General features: G+C 39.1%; 1 long non-coding RNA gene across 1 annotated transcript in view; it reads right to left on the reverse strand.

Annotated features, from left to right (window-relative positions):
- Positions 1-4,574: 4,574 nt before the first annotated feature.
- Positions 4,575-18,616, reverse strand: part of LOC123648394 — a 184,203-nt gene continuing 170,161 nt past the window's right edge. The window contains exon 5 of the long non-coding RNA XR_006738606.1: positions 4,575-4,615. This is a non-coding gene — a long non-coding RNA (uncharacterized LOC123648394). The remainder of the gene's footprint in view (positions 4,616-18,616) is intronic.

Below are 18,616 nucleotides of genomic sequence, written 5' to 3' on the forward strand. Positions count from 1 at the left end.
TCTGTCTCCGTCTTTGCCTCTTTTCCTCGTCTTAAAAGAACAGCAGTCATATTGAATTAGGGGCCCACCCCATTCCGGTATAACCTCATCTCAAGTACTCACATCTGTGACAGCCCTATTTCTGAATAAGTTCACTGTGAAGTTCTGGAAAGGACATGAATTTTGGAGGGACACTACTCAACCCTGTACAGAGGCCATTGTCACTCTACCTTCATGGTTACATCCCAATTGCATGACTACAATCCCCTTAACTCTCTACAGAGAGAGCAGAGACCAAGTGGAAATTTTTGACTATTTTTTTATTTTACTAAAGGTGCATAGAGAAGTAATTGTAACACAGCAAAAATAATAAGTTACAGCCCTACTAGCCATGGATACCTTCTGAGTAGGCAGCTCTAGGCTCACCCAGGTATCTCCCTGACTAACCCAAAAGCTGCTTTCATGGGTGGGAACCGACTCATTCTCACCCATGGGAATGCTTTTGACTCTGTGTCCTTTGGAAAGTAGGCTCTCCTGAGGCCCCCAGACAAGTGTTTCTCCTTCATTTCCTGCCCTAGGACCAATTTCTTCACAAGATAATTGGCAATAGGAATGCCACTCCCTCCTGGAGAACAGCCTCTTTCACCTTCAGGGGAGAGTGATCTTACCTAATACATAATCCACAACATAATTAGAGCAGAGCTTAAAAGTTAAATTCCGTACATTTTTGAGATTTTCAGTTTTAAATGACACCAAAAGCAAGAAGGGGACTTTACTGAGCAAATGTAGCAGATAAATGTAACTTCCTAGAGTCCCGAGGTCATCTTTGCCTTTCTCACTGGAGTAACTCCCAGGATTAGCAGAGAGTTCTGCATGTAGTTAGTGTTCAACCACGACTCATTGAATGGACAGATCAAAGTTGAATTGTTCAAGCCTTTTGAATGCTTTTTATGATCTCTTCCCCAGCATGAGCTAAAGACCATTCCTGCTCTCCTTTTTAAATACTAATTTTCTATATATAGCTCTCAACACCTACCTTCTTGTTCTCCCCCTAAAATCATATATTACCTGGTGAAACAAGCATCAGCTTAAGGTGCAGCTATCTAACTGCATACAGAGGAAAGACATGTTAAACAAGCCCCCTCCTGATAAAGCAACAAACTTAAGAGACACAGTCCAGGTGAAAGCATAAATAGCCATGCAAATTCTAAAATAGAACTCTTAGGTGGCTAAAGGACCTGTCTCTTTTTGCCAAACAAGGGAATAATCTGTCCCCCTGGTCCCCAACTACTTTAAACTCTGTTCAAAGGGCACTTTTTCTGATTTCTCTACTGCCCATTCTTGTGCCAGGTCTTCCCCTCCTCCTGTCCTACCAGGTAGTTGGTCACTTGGGTGGGCAGCAGCCTCTCACACCCACCATCTCACAGGGTCCGGGGGCTCTGTGGTCTGTGGTTCCAACTGTCTGCTTTTGACTTCTTAGTCCTCTCTTTTGAAATTCTCCTTGTGCTGACTTTTGCCCAAGGCTGCTCTGCCTTGCTCAGTCAGTGCCTACCTGCCTCTCTGCCTTTTGACTCTACTCTGGTTCAGCTTTCCCTCAGGGTTCCCCTGGGCCTGTGTCCATTCGGCCCTTCTTGGATTTCCAGTGAACCTGGATTTAGTCTTTGAGTTCTCCTGGTAGTAACACACCCTCCCTGGCTGTCCTCACCTGGGCCCTGGACCTCTACCTGCTGCTACACTCTCTGGGCTCTCCACGTCCTTGCCCATAGTCCTTTTCTGTTACACAAAGACCTTCATAATCTGATCCTTACTCTGCTCTCCTAATTCTCCTACTGCTCCACAATTAGGTTATCAGATGGGTCACCAGATGATGAAATTCTATTGGATAAACATTTTATAGGCCCAAACTACCCAAATCTACATTATGAGAAGTTATTGTGAATAACTTCATCTGATTTTTATTTTATTTCATATTAGATTATGTACCTTTTAGCTCAATTTAAAAAAATTCATCTTTGCATCCCGACAAGTGAAATTTGAACTTAAATTCTAAAATTCACTTCCTTCTTGAGAAAAAGCAGTCTGGTGTAATGGCTAAGAGTATGAACTCTGACCAATGGCCTAGTTTGAGTCTTAAGTCGGTCACTTACTATATGTATGACCCCTAGAGCAAGTTACCTAACCTATGCCACACATTGGAGATGATACTATTTCCGACCTCAAAGGCCTATTGTTAGGTTTAAATGCCTTCATACGTGTGAAGTGTTTGGAACAGAACTTAGGGCACAAAAAGCCTTCAGTGAATACTAGCTACCATTATTATTGTTCTCGAATGAAGGCTTAGTCCACTGCAGTCATCAGTTCAGAGATCACCCACGAACTCTAACAATACCCCCAAAACCTTTTGGCAAAGCAATTAAGATAGATGATGACATCTCTATAACAAATATAAAGGAGTGGTTTTTTTTTACTGGAACAAAAAGGGTGTAACCCTGCTGCTATGCCTTGCACTAGCTAGAAAAGCAGCCTGAATCAGTTCGTCATTAGAGAAGCTTCTTTCTTAGTACCTTACCTGTAATCTACCTGGGATAGATGCACTGACTTTTGTGTGTGTCAATAGTGCCTAGAAACAACCCTCTCCTTTGTTCTTGGCCTTCCTTCCATTTCTAGGCTCTCCCGGCAACTACTTTTATTCCTGGAACAGAATCCATGGATGCTCACATCCTCCAGCATGGAACAGCCCCTAGCAAATGACCCAGATTCCTTACCAAGACTCATTACTTATGGTAACCATTTAATGCCCCAGGTAGGCTAAAGGGGCAAAGATTCTGGTCCTGTCCCCTTTGAAATGACAGGGTAGTAAAGACATAAGGAGCTATCATTTCTTACAGAGATGGGACATCACAGCCAAAGCACCAATTTCCTTTCTGGAGATATTTTAGGGCAATTAGGATTTTTCCCAGATGACACAGTCTGGGAAACCCTCATTATTTGTGGATTCTGTATTTTTGAATTTGCTTACGCACTAAGATGCATTTGTAACCCCAAACCAACCCTTGCAGTGCTTTTGTGGTCATCAGAGGGAATGTGTAGAGCGGCAAAAACTTTGAGTTGCCTCATGTGCAAGTTCCCAGCTGAGGTCAAACAAGGTGATGCTCTCCCATTTTGTTTCAGGTCTCATACTGTAAACAAGTGTCCTTTTCATGATCTATTTCATACCACATTGTTCATATTTTTGTGCTTTTTGGTGGTGATTTTGCTGTTTAAAATGGCCCCCAAGTGTAGCGCTGAAGTGTGTGTGAGCACAAGAGGGTTGTGGTGTCCCTTATGGAGAAAATACACATGAGATAAGTTTCATTCGGGCATGAGTTATAGTGCTGTTGGGCATGAGTCCGAAATCAATGAATCAACAATACAGATTGAATAAGGTATCTTTAAACAGAAACACACATAAAACAAAGTTATGTGTTGATTAGTTGACAAAAATACTGTGACCAGGGGCTTGCAGGAATCTAACCCTGTATTTCCCCTAGGAGCAATAGTTCAGTATTTGCTAATTCAGTGTTCATGGAAACTTTACAGAACTACAGTGAATAATAAGAACCAACTCTATATCCAAATCTGAATTACTGCACTCAAAGAAAAACTCTCATTGTCTGCCACTCTCCAAGCACAATGCAGTGAGTTTTCAAAACAAAACTATTTCTCCAAGGTAAATTTACTCATTATAGAAATTGAAACACTGTGGTAGCCTTTTGTGATAAATAAAGAGGCCTAATATACCTTACCTGAAAGAGGACTGTAAAATACTAAAACCAAAATGTAGTTCACGAATAGGGATAAAAGATAAAATAAAGTAAAAACAATTCTTAAAATACTGTTTCCTCCCTTTTCTACCTACTGATTATCAAGGTGTGGTTTAAATGTCACCCCCCTTCACCCCATCACTCACACCAGATAGTCGCCCTCTTCTGCTACCACAAGCTGTAGCATGCATGAGGTGGTATTGACAAGGAGATCAAAGAATCTGTCTCCCATGTCCTAAGTCCAAGGAAAAAGAATTCAGCAGACATATCTTCCCTCCTTTACAGCTGGCAGACACCTTGGAGGGGAGAGCTAAAGCAGGCATAGCTTTCCCCTTCACCCACCACCCACCACCTGGCCGCTCTGCCCGGGGGGAGAGGGTCAGAGTTACAGGGATGGGCCCTGACTCTGAAGACAGAGAGGAGAGGCAGGTGACCAAGTGCAAAGATTGGAAGTACCCAAGTCCACCCTCACTTCTGAAACTTAACACAGGTTCAAGGGTGCCCAAGACCACTCTCACTTCTGTCATCAACTTCATGTCTGAGTGTCCTTGAGACCACCCTCAGGTTCCATAATTTACTAGAAGGACTCAGAGAACTCAGCAAAACTATTATAATTATGGTTATTACAGTGAAAGGATAGAGATTAGAAATCAGCCAAGGGAAGAGGCACACGGGACAAGATTCAAGAGATTTCCAGGCATGTGTATGTGATATAAACCCTCTTCCCTGTCTCCCATGAAATCGTCAGTAAAATCCACAGATACATTTACGTGTTATAAAATGGGCCTCCTTTCTTGCGTATGGGACAAACTCTGATTCCTGCTTCAAAGCTGCTGCTGAAAGAAACCACAGAATGACTATGGGATCCCAGAAACCTCTGAGTTACAAACAAATAAATGGACATTAAATTTTCTTTCCCAAAGCAACAGCAAATAGGTATTCAATTGTGAAGGAAGAAACCCATAAAGATCATCTGGGAAATTATCAATCAGTCATATTTTCTGCTTGTTTAATCTGGAGTATAACACTGAGTGAAAGCTCTACACCATACCTCTTGGTATTACTTTGCTAGAGCTGCCATAGTAAAGTGCCACAGACTGGGTGGCTTAACAACAGAAATTTATTTCTCACAATTCTGGAGGCTAGAAGTTCAAGATCAAGGTGTCAGCTAGGTTGGTTTCCTCTGAGCCTTTCTCACTGGCTTGTAGATGGCCATCTTCTCCCTGTGTCCTCACGTAGTCCTGCCCCTGGGCCTGCCTGTGTCCTAATTTCTTTTTATAAAAACACCAGCCATATTGGATTGGGGCCCACCCTAATGATCTCATTTTAACTTCCTTACCTCTGTAAAGACTCTCCCTCCAAATACAGTCTCACATTTTGAAGTACTAAGGGTTAGGACTTCAACCTATGAATTTTGGAGGAACGTAATTCAGCCCATAACACTTTAAGAATTAAAAAACGCAAGACTGGCATTAGCATTTGAGACAGGACATCTAGGAATGGGGCTGATAGCTCCAAGCTTTAGTGATTCTGGCCCAGATCATGGCACACCTGTCTTGAAACTATTTTAAGAAGACCTAACAGAATCCAACCAAAGAATGTAAATGTCTAAATTCTGTTATCCTCTATGTAAATTCCATCCTATTTACAGCTATGTCTTCCTTCCTGAAATGTTTAACTTTTATATCAATACAATAATATACTCACTACTGCTTGATCAACATTGTTAACATCGTGTATAGACTCAGAATTTGATTTTTGGTACATCCAGTCCAACATTTTATAGGGTAGCAAAACAAATTTTTGTTTTGTTTTGTTTTGTTTTACCTTTGTGGTCAAAGTATCTCCCTCAGAGATCATTTCCATAAAACATCACTTAATTTTCATAATAATAGTTATCTTAGCCTCACAAAAGACATTTTCTCTATTCTCTTATGGTAACCATCTTAGGAAAAGTTGTCTGCCAGGATTTAATAGCTATTTGTTAATAAAATTTCAATCCTGATCCTTACCCTAAAATCATTTAATATCATTGACTATTTTTATTGAGAATGACACCAAATAACACTAAAATAAAAGTGATTCATAATTGCTGCAAGAGTGAGTATTATGAATTTTCTCACTTAAAAATGTCTCATGAGATTTGCCTTCTCATCTGATAAATGAGAGTCATGGTCACAAGTGCTGCAGTCATTGCTTCAGTTCCCTGGTGTGGCTTTAAAAAAGTCTCTAAAATGGGATCCAGTGCTCTTTCTGGTATCTTGGCTGCCTCACACACATCTGCAGCACTGCAGGTGTCTCGTATTCATTGCAAAGCCATTTGTGGTATCAAATCGCAGCAAGTGTGAATCAAGATTGAAAATCAGGGACAGGGTACAAAATAATTGCAAAGAAATCTAAAGTGATATAGAAGTTAATATTCTTTTTTAGACTTCTAAAACACTAGTTTAAAAAAACAGCATCAGATAACAGTACTAAAGAAGCCTTGGAAATAGACATCTGCACTCCAGATTTGGTTAAAAAAGAAATAGTTTACCATCATAATCCATATAATTAAGAGGCTGTACATGGAAAGGATTAATCACATGAACTGAGGAGTCAGAATGCCTGAGGTCAAATCCTGTGTCCACTTCTTAGGAGTAGTAAACAAACGTTAGGCAAGTTACTGGACCTATTCCTCAGTTTCCTCAACTGTAAGTTGTGACTAAGTCTAGTAATTGCTTGGTAGGGCTGTTGTGAGATCGACTCAGTTAAAGCACCAAGAACAGCACCTGGCAGGAGGCAGCACTCAATCACTGGGGGCCAAAAGTACTACCCTCTCCCTCTCCTCTCCTTCAATCACTTGCACATATCTGGTTCCCATCTCATCGCTGCTGCCCCATGTTCTCCTCTTTCCTTTTATCCATGTTCAGCTTTTTAGGCAGCTTTTTCAATTAATTGGCTCCCCTTTTGCACCTCCACTCTGCCACTGGTGAGTTCAATATCGCATCAATAAAGCTCCCTGCCATTACTCTTCAATGTTCATAATAGCTAAGATTTTTGAGTATTCACTATGTTCCAGGTTTACCTCCTTGTGTGAGACACACTCAACTCCCTAAACACATCCTTCCCTGAACGCTCATGGGAGCACACTGCCCTGATTTTCCTTGCCTGCTCTGCCTTGCCCTTAAACGTGGGGCTAGCTGGGCATTCTTGCCCCGGCCCTTTCTCACTGTACGTATTTTCCCCTGGGTGATGAAGAGCCCATGTCACCAACTAAATGCTGCTTACTCTCAAACCCCTATCTCTAGCTCTAACCTCTCCCCTGAGCTCCAGAGCCTTGTGTGACAGATGGGCCCTGAACATCTCAACTTAGATGTCCCACTGCGCTACAAAGCCAGCATAGGCAAATCTGAATTCACTTTTGCACCAAAGTTGTGCCTCTTCTTGCATTTTTATCTGAGGAAATAGCATCACCATCCCCACCTCCACCCCCTCCCCAAGGGTTAAATGCTGGGGTTTCAGAAGTAACCAGTGTAGGCATGGGCTCTAACCTCACACAGAACTTAGAAGGTAACTGGAGAATACAGAAGAGACAAGTAATAGACCATATTTAATTTCCTGTTTTGCAAATTCTTTCCTTGCATTTTTTTCCCCATCAGCTCTATATAAAATAGATAAATTCTTTGTCACATTTTGCCACACATATTTTTCTATTCAATAACTTATGTTTTTTGCATTAAAGAAAATTGTGATTTTTTTTGTGATCAAATCTAATGAACTTTTCTTTTATGACTTTTTCTACCACTTCAAAGCTTACAAATTTTTCTTCCATTGGGAGAGCTGATGAATATTCAATTTTGTTCCCTAGTTTTTCTATTTATGTGTCATTTTATTCCACCTGGAATTTGTTTTCGTGAGACATCAATGAAGTTTCATTTACAAAGATTTCCCAAAGTCTTCTAAATATATGGAATGAGGTATTCCTACAGCGCATTCTCTTTCTTTGCTGTAAAATTTGAGACCACCAATTTTTCTGTCCTGAAATTTTAACCTTCCTTGGTATATCAGTACTATTTTTAAGTTTCTTCCTACTTTTTGAACTTTGACCACTCTCTTCTATGATCTTATTCCTCTTCTTCCTTCCTCTTTCTCATTGTATTAATACTTGTTTCCCACAGCTAAAATCTTGGATATCTCTCTTATCATGATTGCTCCCCTTGACTCAGTTCTGGCCCACAGTATCAAATATCGTTTTGATTAGGAGGACTTCCGGATTGATACTTTCAGCAATGATGTCTCTGAGTTCCAAACCTGCTTCTTCAAACCTCTACTCAAACTCAGCAAGAACAAAACTCAACCTACAATTTCCTGCAGCTTTCAGCTAGTTTCATTCCTCTCCCCATTTCTCTGTTGATAATATTTTTTTGGTCCATCAGTGCCTCAGTCATATGTACTCAAAACTTCAGAATCATTTTCACCTCTCCTTTATCCCTTATTTTTGTTTAGTTAACAATTTCTATCCATGCTTCCCTTAAAGATTATTGTTATTGTCTGTATCTGTCCCTGTATCTCTATTCCAACAGATTAACATTCCAAGGCAAGAACTGTTCCTTGTAGGTTTGGACAACACCTTAGTTGCTCTCCATGCATGCGCTGTCTCCATTCTTCAATGTTTATCACACACTTCTACTAGAGTAATCATCCTAATGTACAACTCTTATCATGCTATTTCCAAAATTTAAAAAAAACAACTTTAGGGTATAAATGATAAATTTCAACACTTTCATCCTAATTTCCAAGGCCCTGTATGATTTGTTCCTATTTGCCATAGTTTCTTCTGAAAGATCTCTAAAGTAAGAGGGAAAGGAAGAGAAGAAAGGATAGAAAAGAGATGGAAGAAAAATGAAAAAAGAAGAAAGAAGAAATAGAAGAAGGGAGGAAAGTGGGGGAAAAAAGAAGGGTATTTTTGTTGGAAGTGACAGCTTCCAAACTCAAAATAAATTAACCACAAAAATGAAATTGTTGACACATATAACTAGGAATGTAAGAGCTGAATCTGGCTTCAGGATAGTTGGATCCAGGATCTTACATGATATCATTAGAATACTATGTCTCTCTCTATTTCACAGCCCTGTTTTCCTCAGTGTCTGCTACAGAGTCAGGGTCTCTGTAAAAAGATGGAAAAGATGAGTACTGGTTTAGCAAGCCCGTTTAGATAGCATCAGCAACTTTCTAGCATTAACTATCATTGGCTCACCTTGGACCTTGTGCCTAATACTGAACCAATCACTGTGACCAAGGACAGCAAGTGTTATACTCATTAAGCAGATCCTCGTGTCTGGAGCTAGGAAGTAGTGTGAGCCCCACCTGAAACAAATGGACTAAGAGTGGGACAGAGGGGACTCTCCAAAGAGATTCTGATATAGCAACACACACACTTGTGTGAGAAGAACTAAATTGGAATGAGTTAGGGAGCAGGATAATCTAATAATCTGGAATTGCCAATTTCATTAATCATACATTGGTGAGATCTTGTCAAGTTAATTTAATTTTATTTTTGCTTTAGTTTCCTTCTCAAAAAAAAAAGGGGGCATAGACTTTATACCACCAGCTGCTCCCAAAAAACAAGATCCTCAAATGAACCTTAACAAAGTACTGCCAACATCACAAATGGCAAACATTCGGAGTTAAGTATGGGCCATTCCTCACAATGTTAGTTTATACGTGTATGGAGCTTTTGATTTTAAAGCACTTTCATGTTAAATATTATTTAATCTGAATAGTAACATCAAAAAATATGAAGTTTTTCATTTTACACAGGATGCATTTGTTTCTCAGGCCACAGTAAAAGAAAATCCCCTGAAAACTCCTTCAGTGGCCACATAGATTTGGTCCTTTCCTCCCCTCATGTTGTCATTCTTTCTAGTAAAGTCACTTGCAAAGAAAACATATGGAGGTTGCTCAGTCCTGCCTTCATCAGGGACCATTTTTTTTTTTTTTTTTTTTGAGACAGAGTCTCACTTTGTTGCCCGGGCTAGAGTGAGCGCCGTGGCGTCAGCCTAGCTCACAGCAACCTCAAACTCCTGGGCTTAAGTGATCCTACTGCCTCAGCCTCCCGAGTAGCTGGGACTACAGGCATGCGCCACCGTGCCCGGCTAATTTTTTCTATATATACTTTAGTTGGCCAGATAATTTTTATTTCTATTTTTAGTAGAGACGGGGTCTCGCTCAGGCTGGTCTCGAACTCCTGACCTCGAGCGATCCACCTGCCTCGGCCTCCCAGAGGGCTAGGATTACAGGCGTGAGCCACCGCACCTGGCCAGGGACCATTTTTTAATAGGCTGACACCTGCACAGAGGACATTGCATTTCATCTTTACTCTCCCTCACCACCGAAAAATAGATTCCGGTTGACATCACCCCTACCCCCACCCCAAGAGCAGCCACATCTTTCTCCAAAATTATATCTTTGCTTCTTCCAGTTTTGTAGTCAACCAAATGGAAAAAAAAAATTAAAACCAACCAACCAACTAAGAAACATATAATAATTTTTATAAATAAAAGAAATAAGAATATACTAGTCTCACTACTATTCCAAGGGTAGTAGTTATTTGTAAGATTCAGAAGCACAGTTTACACTTTACATGTTCTCAACAAGAATAACTTTGACATTTTAAAAGGTATAAATTCAAAGAAATAATGTACAACTATAGAAATCCCTATTTTTGAATACACTCCTCCACAATATCTCATAGTTGTCTGCACACAGTAGCTACTTAAAAATACTTTCAAAATTAATTAAAACATTGTTTTTGGAGATCCTAAATACCAAGCTTGCTAGAGAAAAACCTTTTTAATTCAGATTTCATTAATTCACATTCTGTGTTCTTTCAATTAAAAACTATGACTGAATTGCCTACCTTATTGATAAGAAATATGACATAGTAAATAAGGGGTAATATTCAGTTACATTATAAGGGGATATTTATCAACTTTGAAAAAGTTTTTGCTCTCACCACTTACATATCAATTATATAATGTAATTATAATAAATATTTGTTGAGTGCTGATTGGGAGTGCAAGGAATTATGCTAATACTAATTGCTCTGTATTATCTTATTAAATCCTCACCAGAAACCTATGAGGTAATCTGTTCTTTACAGATACAAAAATTGCAAAGAGAAATCACACAGGTGGTATTTATAGAGGTTAGAATACCTCAAAACATTAGGCTCTTAATCAATACACTATATTTATTCTAAGAGGCAAGCACTCTTCAGAATGGTGCATTACTGTGGTAATTTTATTTTTATACATGCCTTAAAGTAGAACATCTTAGCAAGCAATATTTTGATAGCATATTTTAGTCATTTTGTACATTGGAAAGTAATTAAACACAATCTTTCTTAATCTCTTCCAAATAAGTCTTCTTATAAGCTGCTGAGACTCCTAGACTTCTCTACTGCACTTCCTAGCACCTAGTACGTTCCCACGCTATATTCCATACCTGCAGCCCTCACTCACATTATCATAATTTCTAACACAATCCTTGCTGCCAGCTCAGTTTTCAAGAGCCATATCAAATTCTTTGAATATTAAAGTTAGTCTTGTTATAAAATCTATTTGTTAGTCCTAAATTTTAAATAATGAAGATTAATTGCTCTTGATAGAGGTAGGAAACTAATCTTCCCTATAAATCCAGAAATATTTAATTTCCCACAAAAGCCTCATTCTAATAATTTCATCTTTCCTGCAATGCTATTTCCCTGGTGGGAAGATCAGGTCAATGTTTTCCACATTTTTGGACAACTTGCTATGTTGGATCAGAAATGTATGGCAGCGAACAGCTGTGGAGAAAATAGAATGCAGCGTGCCGGGTAAGTGCTGGCCAGTTCTCACTGCAATGAATTCCCACTACTTTAGAACAACAGCCACACAAACAATACGCTCCGTGTCTTTGTTTTAGCTCAGCCCTGCCCTTTATAGGGTATATATGAGAGAAATATGCTGGTGGTATTTGGTTCTATTTCAACAATCTGTAGCATAGAATCTATCCTGGGTATTTAAATTCTCTCAAGTTCAAAGACCATTTTTCTTATATGCCCAGTAGAGACAAAAACAAGAGCTTTTCCCAGACTACGGTGCCTAACGGCCATGCAAGAGCAAGTTGGTTGTCCAAGGTGTGCCTTCATGGAAAAAATTACTAAACACCAAAACAAATCCAACATTTCTCTCTCCTGCCCTGTCAGTCTGTCACCTTTCCCAAGCATGGAACAGCTCACTGTAAGCAGACCACATGTTCCCAGCTGTGTCTGACTCATATCATGACTCTGAAACCAAATCAGCATCTTTCCAGTGTGGGAAAAATCTGAACTTAATCAATTCCCCATGTAGAAGGCATTTCCTACTTTGTTCATCCTCTCTGGAGGAGAGCATGAGAAGCAAGAAAGTCACCTAACTTGGAGACTTGGTGACCTAAACTCATCTAGCTAAGACACGTAATAAAAAACAAGATGGCAGATGAGTCTCCTTCTAGGATGTACAAAGAGAAAACACAGGAACAACAATGCAACCATGGGTCCTGGACAAGAAAACTAGTCAGGGTAAAGTAAGTAAGGACAAATAACAGAAAAAACAAAACAAAATTCTGAAAACCCTTTCTCCCCTCAACCAGCAATTGTCCATAGCAACCTATTTCAGTCACAAATAAGAGTGCTGCTGGCCAACTAAGACAATTAAAGCATTTTTATTGTCCAGCACAAATGATCTTATGTTAAATATGTTATCAAATAGGATAAATGCGTGGAACATGTGGGCCACACTATTGAATGAGACAGAAAGATTCAAGGTGATTGCAGTGTATATCAACAATGGGTCAAAAACTATAGTCCAATGCAAAGGCAAAAACATTAAAAATGAAAAACCTTAGAGATTTTTTAAAATCAAAGTGGTATAATGGGTACTTATTTACCCACCATTTGTGTATCCTCCATGAGCTTAAGAAATAAAACCTTCAAAGCACAATTTAAGTCTACATGCCCTTCCCTGAGAACATTATCCTTACTCTCTGCCATAGGTTAGCACTGTCCTGAATTTGGTGTTTGTCTTTCCCAAAAAGGTCTTTATACTTCTACTATATATGTATTAATAAAAAATGAACTCCTGATCACTCAAAATCCTGAAATCTCAAGTGATTTTCCTTCCGTAGCCTCCCAAGTAGCTGCAACTACAGGTGTATGCTACTGCACCCAGCTTGTTTCTAGTTTTTTTTTTAATTATTTATTACCAATAATGCTGTTATAACCATTCTTGTATATTCTTCTTGTGTATATAGTTGTGTTTCTTTAGGGCAGGAGTCAACAAAGTATTCCTGTGGCCCAAATATGGTCCACCATCTGTTTTTATAAATAAAGTTTTATTGGAACACAGTCATGTTTATTTGCTTGTATATTGCCAGTGGCTGCTTTCATACTACAATGACAGAGCTGAGTAGTTGTGACCGAGATTGTGTAGTCCACACAAAGCTGAAAATATTTATCTGATCTTTCACAGAAAAAGTTTTCCAATTCCTACTTTAGGGTATAAACTTAGCAGTGACATGGCTGGGTTGAAGGCTCTCTGAGTACTCAGTGTTACCAAATATTCCCAGATACTCTCCAAAATAATGTACTAATTTACACTTCCCTCAAGAATGTAAAAGCATCCCCATTCTCATTCTTCCTCATGCTCACTAACACTGGAAATCTCAAAAGTTTTTAAATTATTCCCATTTACTTTGTGGTTTCATTTTAAATATCCTGAAGTTGTTATAAAGGTTTATATCCACATTTGTGAGGTATATTATATGTTTCAAGGAAATATAAGAAATGGTAGAGCAATGGCAGAACTCCAAGCCAAGGTCAGGATAAGGCACAGAAGTGAATAGCTCCCCATTTGGTTCCACTTAGAGCTCCTCTGCCCAAACCCTACATCCTACTCTCCTTTGTGACACCCCCACCCTAGGCACACACTATTGGTCAGGATCTGTCTGTCTGGATCATGTGGCCCAAGTTCTTTCATAGCTTTTAATTTGCTGCCTGCAATCGATAACTTTCTACTCCTTCCCTTCCCAGACAAATCATACAACTAAGTGTATTCCCAGAAGCTTTTGTTGACTAAAGAGACGAAAATAGAAAAGAGGAGGACTACCTTTTTCAATATGGTATGCTTGGTCTCCACATTGCATCGCCTAAGGGCAGATAGGGCCGGCCAGTTAGGCAGGAGTGAGAACACAGCAAAAGAAAGAAGGATTCATCTGTGCCTCCCAGGGTAATGCTCCCTGTCTAGGTATGTTTGGGATTATCTGGTTTTGATTATGGTCTTCAATGAAAGAAAATTAGCTCTTTATTTCTTCTTTGTCTTCCCAGAGCTTGTGACATTCCTCTGGAACAAGAAGTGCTGATTGATAGTCTGGATTATTATTATTTCATTTATTTAGTTGGCTATGGCAAGGGAAATCCTCTTCCTCATGTATATTTCTATATCTTGGGTAGATAAATGAGGCAAGGGGGTAACTGGAGATAGGTAATAGGATAAGAAGTGAAGAAAGAATCTCATGTGTGGCAGTTATTGGAACATACCTAGAGCCTCTACATCTGTTTTATAGTAAAGGCTGTTGACCACTTAAGAAGTGGGGAGGAGGATGAAAGAAAAGAGGGGAGAATTGGTTTAAGGAAAGAATAGAAGAATCATAATGAACAAAGAGAATAACAGCATGGGAGAAAGTAGAAAAAGATGGCTGTTTAGTAATAGCTATGATAAATACTGATTAGCCTAATTCCAGCCGCAGTGACTCGTATGTTAGCCTATCATATTTAGAGGACATGAGACAGAGACTTCCCTCCCTGGGGGGTTGGTGAATGATTCAGGATTGCATAGGCTCAAAGCCCTGTCCAGGGCAAACTTCCCAGAGAGGCAATGAACGAGCTGGTGCTGTGTGCTGAGAGGCCACTTTAGCAATCATGGTCATGGTCATGGGATACCTTGGGACTGACTCAACAAGTTTTCTTCTGAACACTATGTGCATGGGTACAGAATCATCTGAGGCCAAAAGTTTTGTTCCCAAAGATTTTTCTCCTGCATCACTGGCAACTTCCTCTTATATTGTCTTTCTTCTTCTTCTTTTTTTTTAAATTAGACTAGCTGTCTACCAAAAATTTCTAGCTTTTCAACTTTATCTGAGCATGCTTTCATTCTCCAGGCATCCTGTGTTCAACAAATATTTATTAAGGGCCAAGTCTATGACTTTAAGTAGGGAGAATACAAAAATTAAAAAGACACGGTCCCCGCCCTCAAAAACTTCAGACATTTAAGTTATATTTTGGAAAAGAAAGAATGAGGACAGGAACGAAGTGTCCAAGGAGGGAAGAAGAGGGAACAATGAACTTTGCCTGGGGAAGTCAAGGAAAATTTCTCAGAAGGTGGTATTTTAGCTGAATTTTGATGCATAATGGTGAAAGGGGAGAAGGATAGTCTCAGTTGAAGGACCAATCTATACAAAGAAAGGCAAAACAGTGTGGAAACACATGATATGTTTAGGGGAAATGTTTTGAAATAATCACCCTTAGGTGTGATAAATCCTGGCCTCAAACCCTCAAAGTATCAGCACACGTACCTGAGAAAGTATCAGTATGTTTAGAATGGGTTGGGGCCAGAGAGTGAGGTATATGCCTGCTAAGGAATTGTGATTTTATTCTCTGGGGGCCTGCACATCTCACTAACTTGAAGTTAATTGAAGTGAATCAACATCTAGCTCTTAGCTAAGTACATGATTAAGTCTCTTATGACCTATTTTGGCCAAGATGGAAAAATATAAGCTCTATGATGGCACATTTGATATATCCTGTGATCATCTTCAGATATTGGAAGAACTGTCAGGTGGAAAAAGGATTTCACATTTTATGCCCAGCTCTTCCCAGAGGAAGAGCTGAAATCAATAACATTGCAGGGAATCATATTACTGCTCTGGGTAAGAAAAAAGGAAGTTTCTAGGCAATGCCTAATAATTATGTTAATAGGAAAAGAAAATGCTCCTCTGCACACATGCTCTTGTCTTGGCAGAAGTTGTCAGTGTTACCTGTGGTTTTAGTAGTGATATGTTTTGGTTTGATTTTTTTCTGATCTCCCAAAGCTGTCAAAGAGTGGACAGTATATTTTTAGAATTCCAAATAGATGCATTTTAATGTCATTGAAATGACTTGCCCTCACAAATGATAACTTCCCTATACTTCAAAGTGTCCATTGTTAGTGTCCATCCTTAGCTCACAAAAAAATATTGAGGTCAAAGGAAGAAAAAACTATGGAGGGATAAGGAAGGGTAGAGAACAGAGATACAAAGCAAGAAGTAATAAATATGTAAAATGGAAAGTGACAAGTTTCCTTCATGCTACAGTGAGGATGGTGACTTAAAAGCTAAAACTATTATCATCCAGAGATTAAGAATCTAACTTCATTGAGAAGTCAACATTAAACAGTTCATTGGAAGTCTTTTTGTTAAATAAAAAAAAATATTCCCAAACAGCTATTTCAATGAAAATCAGCCTGAAAGGCATAAAAACATTCTTCTGCACTCACTCACTGCTGGCTGCCAACGAAGAATGCTAAGGAGAGCAGGATGGGAGATTGTTGAATAAATGACAAAGAACAAACCAATTTTCCAATGAAAATACATGAGGCAGAGGCTAAATGAATTTTATAGTGAGCCTGAGTTGTTTGTTTGCACTACAAAGCAGAATGTATCTCTGCATTCATTGATATTCTACTCTGCACTCAGACTCATGTTCTGCCTGCCTGACACAGAGAGAGAAAAAGGAGGAATAAGTAAAGGGTTATGGCCAGAGCCACACTCTCGGCGCTTCATTCCTTCACTCCACCAACATTTAATGACTACAGGCTCAATATCTGGAACTATCAGATAGAAATATAATTCTTATCTGCCACTTCATTCTACAAAAAAAAAAAAAAATGAGAAATTTTACAAAAACTCACAAAAAAGTATAAACTTAACAGTTGAGAGAGTCAGAAAAAAGAAAAATCATATACATGTAGGCCATCCAGGACCCTGTATCTGTAAGTGTTACAAGGGAATGACAAATTTGGCCATGAACTACCCAGTGGCCAATACAGAGAAAACACATTCAGTTATAAGATTTGTGATGAGAAACACAGCTTTCCCTATGTACAGACCTGTAAGCAATTTCTTTCTGTGTCTGTATAAGAGGAATTCTGTGGAGATTTCCAAGCCAAAATGACATGTTAAGTACCACTCAAATAACTAGAAATACTAAATAAAATACATTACACTTAACTTCAGGTACATGAAGGCCTGGAGGAAAGGAATAATGAGAAATATATAGGTGCCAGAAATGTGATTTTTGAGGTAAAGTCCAGCAACCTGTGGTATAGGAGGCAGAGGCAGGGAGTTGACCCAGCCAAAAGGTCTGGGAGTTCAACACTAACATGAGGATGAGAGTCAGTGCTACAAATTCCACTCCTGTGGTGAAAAAACAAAGTTAGGTTTCCTATTTAAGAACAGGACCTGGAAAGCAAATTATCTACCTAACCCATGGTTGGAAATAGTTTCCCATGTAATTTCCAAAATTTCGGGTCTGTATCACATGATTGTTGGAGGTCTAGTTATTCTATCTAAGTTCAAAAAAGCCAGAGCCAAAACACAAGCATAAGAACTTGCCCAGACAGTGACAACCTCTGCAGATTGGGTAGATACCCTGTGATAAAACTGCAAAAGGAAACCCCCACTACCCGGGGTACACACAAGGGAGCTTAGAGAGAGGATAATTCCCCAGGAAAATGAGCTCACAGACCAGAATTACAAAACACATGAGAATGTCTGCATCAAAAAGAGAGACAACAGACATAACTCACACCAAAAGAAATAATAAAACAATAAAAAGGATAAAATCCCTTTAAATGAGTACTTTTTTTTTTTTTTTTTGAAACAGAGTCTCGCTGTGTTGCCCGGGCTAGAGTGAGTGCCGTGGCGTCAGCCTAGCTCACAGCAACCTCAAACTCCTGGGCTTAAGAGATCCTCCTGCCTCAGCCTCCCCAGTAGCTGGGACTATAGGCATGCGCCACCATGCCCGGCTAATTTTTTCTATATATATATTTTAGTTGACCAGATAATTTCTTTCTATTTTTGGTAGAGACGGGATCTCGCTCTTGCTGAGGCTGGTCTTGAACTCCTGACCTTGAGCGATCCACCTGCCTCGGCCTCCCAGAGTGCTAGGATTACAGGCGTGAGCCACTGTGCCCGGCCTAAACGAGTACATTTAAAGTCTTCAAAGATATGCAAAAATATTTGTCATGAAACAAAAACAGAAAGTTATGAAATAGCATATTGATATTAAAAACCTCCAAGAATTAAATATTAGATTAAAGCAATTGAAAAGAGAATTAGCAAATTTGAAGAGAAGCCTAAGAAAATTTTTCAGAATGAAAGGGAGAAAATAAATTGAATTGGATTTCTTTTTAAAAATTAGAAGACACGAAGGAGAGTGTAACAAGATTTAAATTTTTTTTTAAACAAAACCCACAAACATCCAAGAGACATTCCAGAAAGAATTAAGAAGAGGCAACATTCAAAAAGATAATAGTTGAGAATTTTCCAGAAGTGAAGAAAGATGTGAGTCTTCATATTTAAAATGCCCCTGACATACACTAGTGATACTGGAGAATATCAAAGTTGTAGAGAAATCTTACAATTTTCCAGAGAGGAAGTGAAAATAAAAAAGATTGTTACCAATAAATAACAATCAAGAGTGAAGGGAGGAGGGAGAAAGAGAGAGGGGGAGAGAG

This window comes from Lemur catta, chromosome 12, assembly GCF_020740605.2.
Source record: "Lemur catta isolate mLemCat1 chromosome 12, mLemCat1.pri, whole genome shotgun sequence".
In the NCBI taxonomy this organism is placed as follows: domain Eukaryota; kingdom Metazoa; phylum Chordata; class Mammalia; order Primates; family Lemuridae; genus Lemur; species Lemur catta.